The following is a 17591-nucleotide window of genomic DNA, read 5'->3' on the forward strand; positions in this document are numbered from 1 at the left end:
TGCATAAATAATAGTAAGTAATGCATATTATCAAAAGTAAAACGCTTTCATGCACTTTAGTGCAGTTTACTGCACTTTGGCGCTGCACGCGCAAAACATTTCGCCTCGCTTGATTTGTCTCATTGTGTTACTAATTTGCGGGCGCATTCATAGTAGAATTTGTGCAACAATGTATAGAAATTGTTGCAAATTGTCAACAGCGAGTAAACAAGACAAGAAGTGAGCAAAAAAAAAAAATGAATGAAGAATGCAAGTGGCGAAACTAGTTTAGTAGGAATTTTATGTGTCCAGTGCGGGTTACGTGGCATTCAATTGAATAAGTGCCACAAGATGGGGCAAAATGTGTGTTAAATTGATTGAGCGTCATTCAGTTATTTACGAGCCAGCCCCCAAAAATGCCATAAATTAATGCGCAAACATAAAACAAGTCTACTTAAAAATGCATTTCGTATAATTTTCACAAAAAAGTCAAACATGACAAGACTTCTCTGCAGGGAGTAGGGAGTGGAGTTGGGAGGGGGGTAGTTGGAAACGCAGACAGAGACACAGTCGCTGCCAGCTTGCCTGGCTATGAAAAGCGAAAACTGGGTCAACCTGATGCAGCTGCCTACGCAGCGAGCGGACGTCGAGAGCTGCGTCGTTGTCTATCCGGCCGCAGACGCTACAAATATGTAACTCAAGAGATATGCAAGCCAAATTGTATCAGTATCTGAGCCAAATAAAAGTCCAAAACACCGAAATGTATAAAAATAAGTAAAGCGACTGTAGCTCTGAGTGTGCGACTGTCAGATACCCTCTACATCCGGTTCAGCTCTTTTCGTTTAGTTTAATGTTTAATGTACATAGACAAATTGCATTTGCTTTTTTATACCCTTTTCGTGCACTCTTTTTCGCATAGGGTATACAGCAAGTTCACTGCGAAAAATCATAAAAAATATTATAAATCATTTGCTGGCGCGTTGGAAAAGTAAAAACAGCAGCAACACGACGCCAAAAATTTATGTATCTCTTGGATTTCACCCACGCCGCCATCAATTCAACAACAGCAACAACAGCAACTGCAACAACAACGTGGGTCAAGTCGCAACTTGTTTTTGGCTGGTTTTTTGTGTGCAATGCATTCACCATTGCGTTTTGGTAATCGCATTTACCTTCTTATCAGCAGCAACAGCATCAGCAACAAGCATTGCAGACACGCGACAACAACAACAGCAGCAGCAGCAGCAACATTGTTTGCAAATGCGCACAGTGATAAACAATAAATAACGACAATAGTTTGGGGCTTCAATTTGAACAACCATGTTGCAGTGATCATTGCATTTGCTCCACTGTGCGAGGCCTACAATGTCTACAAGTCGTGATTCCGATTCCGCCTGCACACACACGTTCACTTTCAAAATCAGTGAAATGTAACCGACAAATACAAAACAGAAAGAAGAAGAAGTGAATTGATGTTGCATTGTTGTTGCTGCTGCTGCTGCTGCTGTTCTCACTGTTGTTGCTTTAGTTATTCACATTATTCATTTGGCTTACAAATAGAGGTTAATTTATTGTGACTTGATCAAAATGAGTCGCACATAAAGTACAAAGAGAAATGCCAATTGAATTTGCAAAGGAAAAAATCACTAAATTATCATAATTCACTTATATCAGGGAATTCCACTGAAACAATTATAAATATCGGTTCCGGTGCGTCCGGATACAACTCTTCAGGTAAAATGTTATATTTCGGTTTTGCATAAATTTAAAAAAATTTATATGCAAAATGAATTTAGAGGCCAAACTATGATCAAAATGACATTCCGCTTGAAAATCGGTTCAGTTTTGACAAAGTTGTGAAAGTTTGAAATTGGTCGAGCCTTTGATCTAGCAACTTTACAAGTCAAAATTTTTATCGATTTCACATAATTTTTTACAGAAAAATGAAAGGTCTCAGAATCAAATTTAAAGTGTTGTTTTATACTAATTACGATATAAGGAGTCGATTAAAAGTAAAAATTTGAGATTTAAAATTTTGAATTTTCGAAATTTCAAAGGGGGGACCCTTAGCTGCGAACCCATGATCTAGAGGAAAATAATTTTTTTTACAAAATGTATTAAATTTGATTGCAGAATAAACTAAGGGGCCAAACCATGATCAAAATGACATTCCGCTTGAAAATCGGTTCAGTTTTGACAAAGGTATGAAAGTTTGAAATTGGTCGAGCCTTTGATCTAGCAACTTTACAAGTCAAAATGTTTATCGATTTCACATAATTTTTTACAGAAAAATTAAAGGTCTCAGAATCAAATTTCAAGTGTTGTTTTATACTAATTACGATATAAGGAGTCGATTAAAAGTAAAAATTTGAGATTTAAAATTTTGAATTTTGGAAATTTCAAAGGGGGGACCCTTACCATCAAAATCAATCGAATGCTGTGTTGGTCGAAAAAATAAAAAAATTTTGTAATTGAACAAAATTTAAATGCAGATTGAATTTAGATGCCAAACCATGATCAAAATGACATTCCGCTTGAGAATCGGTTCAATTCTGACAAAGTTATAAAACTTTGACAACACAAGGTTGCCAGATCAGACTCTACACCCTGAAATGATTAAGCAGCTGAGTGTGTGGCAACCTTTGTTTTCATTTGACGACCTACATCCGAAAGAAGAAAAACTTCTTGCAGCTGCAACTGGCAATTAAATCAATCTGTAAAGTAAGTTTATCGACTTTGGCCCTACCACAATGCAAACGAGCGCAAGTCTCAATGTCAAGTTGGGGCCATGTTATTGAACCAATAACACAGAGCCTCCATTCATATGAAAGATACAAGATACAATTGTAAGTCAGATGCAGCAGCGGCAGATAAAACTTCAAGTGCGGAGAAAACTGAATGAGCATCCGCAACAAGAGATTCAACAGCAGCGGCCTTCATTGTTGATCTGACATTGAAGTCGTTATACACGAGATACTTGCAAGTAACTGCATACATATTAAGATACAAATGTATCTACAGTTAATCAAGTAATTGTTTGACACAATAAAAAATTTACACATTATGTTAAAGAGCACAAATGTTTTTTAAAATATTTTACTTTTTAACTGAACAAAAATATATACTTTTCTTATAAATAAATAAATAAAATAAAGAGATCCTTGGTGTTTAAATATTTTGAAAAAATAACTAACAAATATGTAAATATTTAAATATGGTCAAGACAATTGCTTGACTTACTGCATGTGAATTTGTTGCGTTGACATAATTTATTAAATTGCATGCAAATTATATACAAAGCCTTTCTTGCCAATTAACGTCAAATGCCAAATAAGTCAGCGACTGTGCTTTTGTGGCAAGTACCAAGTGGCATGTGGCAAGTGGCAATCGATGACGCGCCTGCACTTGCATTCCACGCAAGTTTCTGACCATAAAGAGAGCGAAGTGCAGTTGCAATTGCAATTGCAATTGCAGTTGCCGTTGTTGCTGTTGCAGTTGCAGTTGCTGTTGCAGTTGCAGTTGCTGCGTGTCTGTGGCACTTCATGTTGCAACAAACGGCAACTGCACTTGACTTACTTGCTGTATGTCTTTCTCTCTCTCTTTCTCTGTCTATCTTTCTTGCAGTGTATATGTATCTGTATCTGGTAACTGCCATCTGCGCAATGCATTTCACTTTCATTATGATGCAGTCGCTTTTTGCCACTAAAAATGGCAACGAGCGTTGCCAATGCCAAATGTGTGGTTTTTCCAAGCCGAAAATGAAAACCAGTTAACGGCATACGGATTTTCCCATTTGCTCATTCCCCAGCCCCCTCTCCGACCTGCCTCTCTCTACCGCTCGCTCGCTCTCTGTCTGATTGGCATCAGCTGACAGCTGCCTGGCTGCTCACCTGGCTGCTCACCTGGCCGCTGTGTAGGAGGCGCCTCTTTTGTCTTTTCATTGTGTTTCTGTTAGTTGTTTTTACTTTCTTCTAATAGATCGTTAGCTTTGCTTTGAACTTGCAGTCAGCTAGTTTGTTTTGTTGTTGCTGTTGTTGTAGCTGTTGCAATTGATTGCTTATTGTTAAATGAAAATGGAAAGTCATTTTCTATGCAGCTGACGCTGACTCTTTTTCATGGGCTTATCCATTTACAAAAAAACCCCCTTATTCCCCTTGCCCTTGTACGCATATACACACCTTTTGTTTTTTTTTTTTTACACTCACTTTCCCAAAATAATGAACGGAATTTCTGACTTACAAAGTGCAAGGGGCGTGTTGAAGTATTTAATTCATTCGATAGCTTCAAAATTCTTGAATGAACTTTGTTTTTCATTTCATTCCCATTACTTGATATTTTTGTAGTACTTTTATTGATTTGCCAGCTGAGCAAACGGCAAGCGAAAGTAATTACAGTTAGTCATGCAATCAAATAGCAGACATGCCACCCTTCAGCTCCTCAATTTCCTCACCCTCATCCGCACTCTCTCCCTCGCACACTTGAGCACAGAACGTCATGAAGATAAGTTCCCATTGAGACTTTTGTGCACTGAACGAAACAGACGATAAAAGCGAAATGCATAAAATGCAACCCCAAACTGCTGGCCTCTCAATGATGACTTTCTCACTGTGTAAACCCCTTGCCTCTTCTTTACCCCTAACTCCCCTGTATACGCCCGCACGCAACAGAATCAATTTTTATTGGTTACACAACGTCGACAGCGCCAGTTGAAGAGTGCATTGAACCCAAACTCTCATGACTTTTAGTACTTCTTCGAACGCTTAGTACATTAACGACAGTTGCTCTGAGGTATATGCACTTTTTCATTTACTACGTAACGAGAAGAAATGCATATGGAATCTTAATTATACATCAAACATTTTTTTAATCAAAAAAAAAGAAAAAAACAAAATTGATCCGTAGATAAATTTAATTGAAATTAAAGAGTATCAAGTCTTCATTACTATAACAGCGAAATATTTCAGTTCTCCTTTCTGCTTGTTGTAGCTTCCCCTTTTTGTGTATTGTTGCCTTGTTTTTGTTGCTGTTGGCAACAACTCTAAGTAAATAGCCACTGTTTGTATCTATATACAAATGCTGCTACAGAAACTTTTGTCAACTATTATATAATACAATTTAATTGATTTACGGCTTTTGAGAACAGCTTATTAAAATTTTTAGGAATATTATAATATTCTTTTGATTTAAATGAACTCCATAATAATGATCAATTATATAAATCTGTAATAACATAAATTCTATTGGTAAATTCAATAATTTTATTAGTTCATTGCGTTCAATTACAATCCATTTCATTTATTTCATTTTAAGCTACATTTTCTAGTCCAGAACAGATTTCTCTCACAATTTCAATATGTTATTTTCATAATCCGACCTCTTGACCTGATTCTCTCAATGAAATCGATTCATTATCGTTTATAGGCACTCTTTTCTATCGCCTGAAGAGAGAATTGTCATAACTTTTCTTTTCTAAAGCCACAACGGCCTACGCAACAATTCTTGAGATAACAACACACGCACCGGCAAATAGAAACAACAACAAATGAAGAAAAAAAAAAACAAAAATTATATAGAAATAAAACAAAACCTAATAAAACTAAGAATCATAAAAAAATCGTATTTAGTTCAACCGAGTTCATTGACACAGAAAAAGAAATCAAAATATTGAGAACGTTTTTATTTTACTTATAGGCGCCTACAATCTCTATGCGTATACGTATCTTATGCCTGCCCCCTTTTTCTCTGCCCCTCTTTAATGCTACACATGCACACGCACTATTTATATACCCTGTAAATAATGAAAATAGGTGGAGAATGGGTATTCTCGCTTTGCATTGCAATGTATCTTATAATTTATAGAGTATATAATTTTTAGATCTCTTTAGTTCCTATGCTATCTCTTTAAAGCCGTCTGTGACTTTGTTTGTGAATCTCCAGGGTATCTTCAAGCCAAGCAGTCGCAACAAGTGCTTTTTACTTGTCTTAATACAATTTTCTATCACAATTTTGTGTGTAGTTTTGTTGTTTTATTTCAGTTGATTTTAGTTAGTTCGACTTATCGATATTGATAGGGACAACGTCATCGTAGAGCTAAAGATACGGCTGTACGAATACCCGTATACTAAGTAAGTACAAAATGAGTGTTGCTCGGAATGCATAAATTTTGATAGCTCGACAATTGCCAATCGCCTTGCCGTGAACTTGAATTTTGAATTTTGTGAAAGTAAATTGAATGTGAAACTAAATTCTTCTGCTACTTGTACACATGTATGGTATATTGTATATTGCCGAACGAGAACTGATTTCTAATTAGCTCTAATTTATTTGATTTTAGGGTTTTTCAAGTGCTGTAATTAGATGTGCGTAGAGCTCACATTTTGGCTTCTAACTCGACATTATCGATTTGAATGCGAAAGTCTTGAGTGTGTGTCTTGCTTTTGTGTGTCCATAGATCATTTGCGGGTGAAAGTTTTTTTTCGACTCGCTCAAAAATTGTACACACTCACAGAGAAACATACACGAGTGTATGTGTGTGTGTGTGTGTGTGTGTGTGTGTGTGTGAGTGTATAGGTTTCATTTACTTTTATTATTCGAGCTCTGGAGCAGCTTATCTATTGAATATCAAGTTATGCATTTGAATTTCGTTTTGTCACCTGCGGCTATTTATCTTCTCGCTGCGTGCGCTTTGTTTTATGGGCCCACAGGGCGTATACATATATCTACAATATATAACCATATACCTATCTATAAGCCCAGACAATAACTGTGCGCTTGAAGAGCAACAACCGTCCCTCTAGGTATTTTGGTTATTTTTCTTAAGGTGAAATAGAAAATACACACGACACGTGTTGCCAAGTTGCCGAGTCATAATTTTATTTTTATAAGCCAGCTCCAACTGCTGAGAAGGAGGAAGGGGTAAGTGGGGGGAGGGGAACCTTTTCTATAAGCCAAGTTCAATATAAACACTTTACGCACACATCGGCACATTCATTGACGCGCAATGAATGAAATGTGGCATATTAGATACTCAGTATCTAGATACATTTGTATCTGTATCCGTGTCGTATCAGAATGCGTGGCGTACGCACGCTTTCGAAATAAATTATATACGCTACGTAGCTTAAGAATATATGTATGGGTGTGTGTGTGTGTGTGTTCTTTAGATTTATTTGCCGAAAATTATGACAACAAAAAAGATTAACAAAATGACTTTTTGCGCTTAAAAGTCGCGAATAAAACAGCTGCCACGCCCCATTCATAATCTCTTTCTCACTCTTTTTCCCACTGTCTCTGTTTTTTCTCTTTATTTTCGTCTGTCTTTGTTATTTGCTTTTGAAGTTCGTCAAACAAGAAATTGAAAAATATATCAAATAAATTGTAATCGAAAATTTAATACCCTACTTTGAACTGTAATTATTTAGAAGTAGCCTAATTTTAAGCATATATAAATATAAGAAATCTAAGTGATAATTACTTCTAAAGCTACTTATGCACATAAATTAGCAATTATTTATGTTAAGTGAATCTCTATTTTTGTTATAACACAGCTGACTTAACTTAAGAATTCTAAAACGTTGCTGTCATCATTTCATTGCTCAATTTCCCATTTGTAGGGTATAGAAAAAAACGAGCGATTAAATACATATAAATTAACAAAAGAACGAAGACGAAAACGCACGCACAAATAACATTTATATATATTTTTTAGCACTAGGGTTTTGAATAATGTATAGAGCGTAGAATGGCATAGAATGAAAAAAAAAAATGAGAGCGCTTGAAACTTTAAGTTTTTGACATTCGCCAGAGCCGTAGTGTAGAAGAGAGAGAAATAAAGAGGAGAAAGAGAGGGGTATGAAGAGGAGAAGATGGAGGTTGGAGGCTGTGTGCTATATAGAAATGCCGGCTGCGTTATGGTTGTGTTTAAGTCAAGTTCAAGGACTGTCAATTAAATTGAAATCACTTGCTAAAGAGACGCGACGCAACACGAGCAAAACAAGCTACAAGTTGCGAGTTGGGGCTGTGTTGCAGGGGCATGGCGGGTGTGGCAGGCTCTTCTTGTGGCTTATTTTGAAATCACTTAAGTATAGCACGCAATACACACACTACTGCCCGTGTGTGCGTGTGTATGTGTGTGCGGTATCTGTGTGAGTTTGTGTTGTAGTTGTAGTTGATTTTTGCACGCAGCTTCTTTTACATTTTATATGCTTCTTCTATCTTCTTGCGGCGGATGCTGCGTAGTTACAGGTCCGCAATTGTGTTGATGATACGACTACAGCAACAACAACAAAAACAACATCAAGAACAACATCAATTCTACGATCTTTCTAGTCAAGTGTCAAGTCAGACAGTCAAAGTTGTCAACTTTTGAAAAAGAGTATTTTTAACTAAGGTAAAACAATATTTATATCTAAAGCTAATTATGATAGGTATGAAAATAGTCTAAATATTAAATGATTTTAGAAACGACTTCGATAAAATGGAAAGTTTAATGGATTGATGGAAAATTAAATACAGATTGTCATGCAATTGTTTTAAAAAATACAAAAATTCACCTAATTGTATTTTAGTTTTAAAAATATTAATATCGAATTACTATTATTATTTTTTATAATTTGTTCTAAAAATAATCCTCAATTTAAAAACAATTAAAACAATCATTGCAAAAGGATTATTTTGCCCAAATAATTATATGACTTTATATCTAATCTCAGGTATAATATAATAATTATTATAGATCATAGTACTCAGGTAATATACTTATTATTTTAAATCATAACTAATAACTAAGAGTTAAATACACTTTTTAAAATAGTAGGATTATACAATTTTCCAACCATATTTTTGGTTGTTTCCGATTTTCATAAAAAAAAATTTTAAAAAATAGTAAAAATGTTTTTTGCTATAAAATCCTAATTTAAGACAGCGGCATTCATAAGAAAAAGAAGCGTATTCAAGCGTATTTTTCGTTCTTTTTAGACCCAAACTTTATTCCAAAGTAATGACAATAAGTCTCCATTTAGTTTGTTAATTCTATTCACACCCAAACTTCAAGCGCTATCAAAACCACACGAAACGATTAAAAATCAATTGAAACCGTGTTTTTAGGCCAACTTTCAGTTTTCAAATTGAAACGAGGTTTTCGCATATAATATATACAGATTTACGATTTTCAAATACGATAAAATTTGGTCATAGCCAGCGGCTTTGATACGCTTTAAATAAATGCATAATTAATGCCGCATTTTATTAATGTTGTTAGCGTTGTTATACAGAAATTAACATAATAGCACGATGCCATGCACAATGTAGTTTGTTTGATTTTATTTCTCTCTTTTCAGCTACAACAGATGCTATTGGCAACAGTTTGAGATACTTCACGTGCTCAAGTCGAGTGTTAACTTGGCTTAGATGCGAGTTATTAGCGCATTTTTCAAATAGCGAGCAGTTGTTTCAACAATTTGTAAATGCTATGACTAAAATGTGAAAATTGCTTTTAGCCAACAAGTTGAAATAAATAATGTATCTTATAGATATAGATATATGTATCTGCATGTTTGGCATATGTCAATCTATCAACAGCAGACAAAGCGGAAATTCGCGGCGTTTGTCACGCACAAATATAGCGACAGACAGAGACAGGGCTAGCGAGTGACAGAAACAGCAAAACTTAGTGAGAGTGCGTGTGAAAGAGAGAGAGAGAGAGAGAGAGAGAGAGAGAGAGAGAGCAACTGCTAATATTTTGCCAATAAAGCCATTTCGCTGTGTTTTCAAACTCAATTTTAAATGGTTGCTGTTGTTGTTTATTATTTTTGTTTCTTTTAGAAGTTTTGTATGCCAAGAATTTAAATTAGTAGTAAATCTGGTTTTGTTTTTTTTTGTGATTTCGGGTTCTTTTTCTGCCGCTCGATTCTTGTTTCGTGATTCTTCAGCTTGGCTGCTCTTTTCTGCGACGTTATTACAGGTGGAATTCTCCTGTTATTGTTGCTTTTATTATTGTTTTTGCTTTTTTCTGCTCTTGACTTTTACACATAGAAAACTAGCCAGAGCCTGCCCACAGATATAAAAGTAATAAAAATAAATAAATAAAAATTCCAGTTTGCATGAAAACGAAATTCTAAGACATTGATAGTTCCAGACTGAATGGCTCGAACTTTAGGAATATTTAAATTTAACAAAAAGTACAATATTTTATAGAATATTTGGTATTTTTAACGCAAAGATTACTACCGGAATTTGTATAATTAATATGATAATTTTATAGAACATATTTTTACAAAATGCTGAGTCATTTATAAATTTGTAGTAAAGTGGAATATCGAAATATAAATATTTTAATAATAAGTTTAATAAATTAAATAAATTGTGCTACTTGGAAGGGAAATTATATCTCGTATCTCTTTATATGCAAATCAATTGCATCTGCATATAAATTTATGATAATGTCCTCAAAGTGGGTCATATTTGCACTGGGACTGTTGTCAGAACCAACTTGTATAATCTGGCTTTCTTTTATTAACCCTTTTTCCTCTGTTGAGCAAAATAATTTAAAAGTGAAACTCAAAATTTAACTGCAAAAAAAAAAGTACTGTGCAAGCTCAAGATAAACATGGCCTAAACAATTCCTGAATATTTAAGAGAGCTGCAATATAAACATTTACACTCACACATACATGCATGCATTAATTAAACGTATGTTTATTGATTTTGCCTGCCATTTTTAAATGCTGTACTTAAGCATTTATTTATGCATTTTTTTGCTTTTTTTATTTTTGGTAGGCTTTCATTTCGCTTTTGTGTTGTGGCCTTAAATGCATTTGCAGGCGATATATGCATGTATCTTTCAGTGCGTCTGCTGCCGTATCTGTATCTTTATCTGTGCGTATTTACATGTTTTTGTTGTTGCTGATCTTGTTGTTGTTTTTGTTTCTTAGCTGCCTTCGCCGGCATGTAATTACACAAAAATGAGGCAACAAAAAGAAGAAGAAAAAATACAGAAGAAAAAACCGAAATCGGAATGTATTTCATGTTCTGTTGTTGCTGCTGCAGCTTTGGTTTGGTTTGGTTTGCTTTTCGGATTTTGTATATTTTTTTTCTTTTCTTATCATTATTTTGTGCTGTGCGCTTTCAGCTGTCCAAAAGGGACAGTCGCGCATTTAAGAAATTTCTTAACTCATTACGATTTCACTCAATACGGCGTATAATTTGTTTTTAGGCCGTCGCCGTCAGCGATATATACACATAAAAATTACATGTTTCACTTTCTCTGGCGCCTGAAAGAGATTCCCCCACACCCGCCTTAAAAAGAAACCCAAAGAAACGAGCATCTATAAGATACACGTTAGGGTTCTACATGAAATGTGTCGAAATATTTGAGATAGATAAGAGCAGATCATTAGATAGCACATCAAACTGTTTTTTTTTGGTTTAATTAAAGACATGTATTAATAAATGATTGCTTCTTTCCCTAAATAAAGTATCTGTAAGATACACGTTAAGAGTTCTTAAGATAGAAAATGGCTAGTAACAGATATTTTGGTTAGTATATTATTCAACAAATTTAGAATATAATTCTATTGTTGAAATTTTCAATTCATGCCAATCTGTAAACCCGTTTTAGATAACAATTACTCTGCCATATGGCTCTGCTAATTCGATTACATACCATACGTAATATATACGATATATATATGTATGCATATATGTTGTTAATTTGTACAATGTTCCAGCTGTACTTACATTTATCGCTTGTTGTACTTTCAGCCCGTATGCCTTGACTTTTTCATTCAGAACTTTTTGCGCTACGCAATTTATGCGTGTAATTTAGCTACCTCTCTTCTTTCTCTTTCTGTCGCTTTCTTTCTCTGTCTCGCTCTGCCCACAATATTGTACGCTCTGTTGGTTGTTGTTGTTGTTTTTTTCTTTTTAATTCACACAATTTAATTTTTGTTGATTATTATTTATTAAATAATTGCACACATAATGGAAGGGTAAATTAAATGCTGTCGACAATGGGAAAAACACAAAAATTGTGGAAAGCTTTTTTTGTTTCACTTGAAATACACCACATTAAAATTGCATTTTTTCTTGAAATTTTCAAAACAACTTTTTATGAATTCTCAAATATTTATGTATTTCGTTGTTGTTTTTATTTTTGTTGTTGCTGTTGTGTGTGGGGAAACTCTCAGTTCTGCGCTGCGGACGTAATATATTTTGTATTTGGTTTAAAAATAGAACAATTTTCGCTTTAAAATATTGTGTGTGTGTTTCGTTTGGGTGTTTTTTGTGGCGCGTCAGTGTTGCACTTGTATCTTTCAGATACATATAACAATCAAAAGTATCTTTTTATCTATTGAACAGAATTTGGGTAGCCGCAAGCCAAAAAAAATAATAATTACAATTACTATTTATTAAGATTTGAATGTTGTTCGCTTTTTATTTTCGAAATAAAATACAATTTTTGTGTATTTGGATAGAAATGGAATAAAACGCGACGCGTTCACAGCGCAGCGCGTGCAGTTACAACGTCGACGTCTGAGCGGCAAAAACTCGAGAATAAGCAAAGTGCGGCTCAATTTATACGACAAACAGACAACAAGAAGATACACACGAATGCGGCGCTGCCGCGCTGCTCCGGGCATTGGTATTGGTATTGGTGTTGGTGTATCTTAAAGATACACACGATCGTCAGCCAACAACAGATAACAGCGGCGTCGCCGCCAACAGCAACAGCAACGGCAACAGTGACGCGCACGCAATTAGAACGCTGCCAAATCGACGCGACGCTGCCGCTGCCGCCGTCGCCGCTGGCAGCGCCTAAAAAGAGAGCGCACAGCGCAGCAGAGAGCAGAGCAGCGCAGCGAGAGTGAATTTTAATTTGGCATTTAACGTTTGCTCTCTTCGCTGCCTGAGGGGGTGGCGACGGCTCTGTTGCTGTTATCGCAGGCGTAGGCACTGTGCGTCGGCGTTTTTGTCTGTGTGTGTGCGTGTGTGTGCATTTGCCTGTGTTTTTGTGTTTTGTATTTATCACAAAATAGTAGTAGATGAGGGCAAAAGTGTAGTAGCTTTTGGTAGTAACATGCGTCTGTTTCAATAGGTTGTTTTATTTGCATATATTAAATATGCACGACCTACATTGTTGTTTTTCGACGAGCGGCGCACAAACAAAAACGAAAATAAGTATAAAGATACAGATACAGATACAACGCACAAAATATACAAAACAGCAGAGAGCGTAGAGCGAGGAGCGGTATGCGGTGAGCAGACGAAGCCGCACAGTGCGCATATAAATAAAAACACAGCAAGTGTACATATTACCGCTGCCGCTGCTGCTGCTGCTGCCGCTACTGCTGCTGCTGCCGCTGTCACTGCTGGTCCCCCCCACACATACAACACACACACCCATTTAATGCCGCTCTGTGGCGCCCGCACACACACTCAAGCAAAATGGTGAGGAGACACACTCACACTCACACAGACCACATCACATACACATGCACAGAGTGTCAGTTCAAGCCGACCAAACAACAACTCGCTGGCGTCGCCGTCCGCACGCGGTCAAAGGCAATTCCAAACTGAAATACTCGAAAAACTTTTTCACTTGGCCCCAACAGCTGCTGCTGCCGCAGTCGACGCACAAGTCAGCTGCGACAGCGACGTTGTTGGAGCTGTTTTGACGCTCTTTGCATTTGACTTGTTGTTGTCAAAAGCTTAACAGCCGCCACGCTGCTGTTATCTCTCTCTGTTAAAGCTCTCGCCGCTGTTAAACTTGTGGGCGAGGTGGCCTCTCCAGGGAGTTCTTTAACTAGTACTCGTATTTATTTGCTGTATTCTTTTGCTATTATCTACGTCGCTTTCGACAGCTGTTCTGCTTCGCAAGCTTATTAATTATCCTAATTGGGTTACTTTGCTTTTTGGCTCAAAATGAAAGCTTGCCTTGCCTTGCAGCTTTTGCTTTCGGTTCTGATGTCATTTTCATGCGAAATATCTAAATGTGGGCAAAACAGATCATTAAGATGTTAGGCTTGAGTCCTTTCAAAGCCCGGTAGCCTGATGAGCTTTTAATGAAGATGCCGCAGTGAATGCACTGCTTAGATTGATGAAGACCTGCAACAAAGTTTCAAGGCGCAAGTTAAGCCAAATTCTCATAAGCATTGGCATAAGTTAGTCGAAAGAAATACGTAAAAAATGAAAGATGAACTGAAATTGATGGCAGCTATTTTTTTTTTAAGGGTTTGCATATTGAATCTGAAAAAACAATGAAATAAATTAAAAAATGTTCTACATTTTGAGTTTCCCTCTTCAGACAGACTTTCAATAAATAAATTGAGTAGATTTTCAGCATGTAAAAACTCGTATATCAATTACACATTGAGCGCAAGGCCGACAGACATGCATATGAGTGTATTTGAATGCATTAATGAATGATCAAAATGAATTGAGTATACTCACAAGTGGCTAGAGTTATTTCTATACTATGTCTAGCATTAATTTATCGATTTCGACAGCAACTAGTTAATTACGTGACATGTCAGAGACGTAAACAAGTTAAACACGATTGCAATTGCTTATAAACACATTCACCTCGAAGTGTGCATTGAACTTTTGTAACAATTATTATACAAATATATATAAAAAATAAAAAAAACAGAAGCATTACTGATAGCTGGCGATCAAAGTAATGGATGATTTTGTACTATATTTTTATTGGAATTCTATTGAAATGCAGCATAAAATAATACAGCTTAAGGGGCATGACCACCCCCATCCCCAATTCCACCTCCATCTTTCTCTTTGTCTCTGTCTCTTTCTGGCAGCAACTGTATCTGTTAGTTTCGTATCTGTAGTTGTATCTGTATCTGTTGTGTGTGTTTGTGTAACTGTTTCAGCTTGTAAACAAACGTCGAGCAAATACTGAAAAGAATTTCCAAAATTTGTTGTATTGACAACATCGCTGGGCTTATCTGACACTTTTGTTTGATGTGTACACGTTAACATATTTATGAAAAAAAAAGGAAAGAAACAACAAATACACTTACATCCATACCAAATTAATCACAAATATTCACGTTGGCAATGCGAGCGCAATGTTGAATGTCTCATACAACTTGCAACTTCAATTCCAATTCCAGGCAGAAATTATGATTGTATCTGAAGCATTGCCAAGAGAGGCGAAAGTGCGAAAGGGAGAGGCGGAAGCTAGAGAGAATAAGAGACACAAATAGCTCAGGCGACCAGAAGCTGCACAGTATTCTTATCAGTAAGTCTACAATGTGTGTCAATTTTGATAAGCAGCTTGAATTGAAGTAAATATACATATATTACTTTACACACACTCATATTACACATATATACTATATACACATGCATCTGTACATAATAATTCCCATCATATTGCTGTATTAACCGATTGCCTCTGCCATGACTAATTAAGCAAGCAAAAAGTCAATTTCTCAGCATAAAAACTCGCCGACAACTTTGTAAAAGGATTGCCAAAAAGTTTGTTGCACATCTTTTGCTTATGTGTAGTGTATAACTCACTGAGAACTTAAACTTTGTTGAGCAACTTGGCAGTATAAGAAAGGGTTCAAAATTCAATATAATTTTAATGTCTGCAAGTGAATACGGAATAAGCTTAGCTGAATATTTTAAAAGATTTTATTCAACGTTTTATACAACATGAAAATTAATAAAAATTATTTAAGCTAAATCTCTGATACTTAAATATTTTCTTAAACAAAGTTATACATTTTTATCGTCAACAGTAGTACGTAGATTGAATTTAAGGTGCAAGAAACTTTTTGAGAAAAAATGAGCTGAAGCATTGTTAATATTTTAAAACTTTAACTACATACACAATTTTATAATACATATAAATATTAGATAAGACTTACCTTTAATACATAATAATTACTTTTCAAACATTTATAATATTTAATCGTAAAATACAGTATGTAAATTAAATTTTATAGCTCAGTTTTCAACAAAATCCATTAAAACGTGATACCAATTTTATAAAAAAAACATTTTAAGGATATGCAGACGTCAACATTTCACAGATAAATTTCGGGATTGTAATTTTTGTTTGTTGTTTTCTTTGTTTTGGGTTTTTAAATTTTTTATTTCGATTTTTGCGCCTTGCGCGTGTGAATCATAAGCATTAAGCATAAAACCGACATTTAGCTGATTGATCTTAATAAGAATTCCTTAGTCGAGTTGGGTTCGAATTCGGGATGGGATGGTATTGGGGGTACGCTAACGGATCCACCGAGCGGGTCAATAACATTTTGGGGCCCCCAGATTCGTTGAGGGCGTTGCTTGGGCTGCGCCTGCGCAACATAACAAACTTTGTGTTTGTTTCTTTTGTATGCATTTCCTTGTGCAGTTTTAATAACTCTCTCGGGGTCCGTCCACGGACAGGAACAGTGCTCAGAGGGCGCAGTCTTTTGTGCCTGTCGGAAATTGAAGTTTGCAGTTGCTTGAGTTATGTTTTTCTTCTTTGTATGCGAAGTGAACAAATAAGAACATTGAATTTGTTTTTTAGAATGGAATTTGCAATTGTCTCAATTCAGAACGGATGTGTGTCTGTTGCCCAATTGTTGACTAAAAAAAAAAACAAAACAAAATTAAAATGTCGCCAAAAGTGCAAAATTTGCAAAGCTAATTCCCTGATGCGGATAATGCTCCATTTGAACACAGTCTGAGGCTGGGACATGCCATAGACTGTTGCATATTTCATATATTTAAAATTGATCAAGTCAATTTCATGTCAATCGATCAACTACTCTGAGCGATATCGACTCTCGGTCTCTGTGAACGTTGTGAATTTTAAAGCCACTTTTAACTAACATTTTTTTTCTTCAAATATTATTAAGAATTTCAAACCTGTCTAAACATTCAATGAAATCCAATCAACTTGGTCTGCCAGCCAAATTGACTTTCAAAATGCATTGGTTTCGTTTTCAATTTTAATGGCTAAACTTAGGAGGGGGAAGTAAGGCGGGGGGTCAGTCAAGTGGTCCAAAATTGGCGACATTTGTTGCGCAATTTCTGGTGTCTAGAAATCGAGTTAAATCAAATGCAATCGAATAACAAAATCAAAAGTCTCTGCAATTGAAATTAAGTGCAATTAAAGTAAAATTGATGTCATAACCTGAAGATTTAAAGAGTAATACTCTCCATTCCCAGACAGCTACTGCTTAGTAGAACACTTGACCCGTTTCACCCCCGGGACACCCTTTATCTCGTTCACATCGTCTTGCCTTGGATTCTGCTGCCCTTTATAACGATTTTCTGTTTGTTTTTGTTCTTTTTTTTCTTGCTCTCTATGCGCAAACAAAAGGCGTCTAGATTACGTCTACGTCGTCGACAGAACCCAAACAAGACCCAGAGACCAGACTGAGACCAAAAATCCAAACACAGCCCCCACTCATCCCTCGTCCGTCTGCGTAGGTTTCGCCTTGTCTGCTTTTTGTCTGCTGCTGCATCGACAGCTTCTCCTTCTGTTGTTCTGATGTTCTTTTTTTATTTTTTTAACCATTTTTTTTTCTGTTTTTTGATTCATTTTTTTAGATGTTAGTCAAGTTTTTCGGGGCAAGCGGCTTTTTCGGGTTTAT

General features: G+C 35.9%; 1 protein-coding gene across 1 annotated transcript in view; it reads right to left on the reverse strand.

Moving 5' to 3' along the window:
• Window positions 1–13552, reverse strand: part of LOC117786782 (solute carrier organic anion transporter family member 74D) — a 29064-nt gene extending 15512 nt beyond the window's left edge. Inside the window, exons 1-2 of the mRNA XM_034625165.1 lie at window positions 13440–13552; window positions 11716–11897 (exon numbers count right to left, since the gene is read on the reverse strand). The gene's annotated coding sequence lies outside the window, so the exon portion shown is untranslated. The remainder of the gene's footprint in view (window positions 1–11715; window positions 11898–13439) is intronic.
• Window positions 13553–17591: the final 4039 nt, after the last annotated feature.

This window comes from Drosophila innubila (assembly GCF_004354385.1).
Source record: "Drosophila innubila isolate TH190305 chromosome 3L unlocalized genomic scaffold, UK_Dinn_1.0 0_D_3L, whole genome shotgun sequence".
Taxonomy (NCBI): Eukaryota; Metazoa; Arthropoda; class Insecta; order Diptera; family Drosophilidae; genus Drosophila; species Drosophila innubila.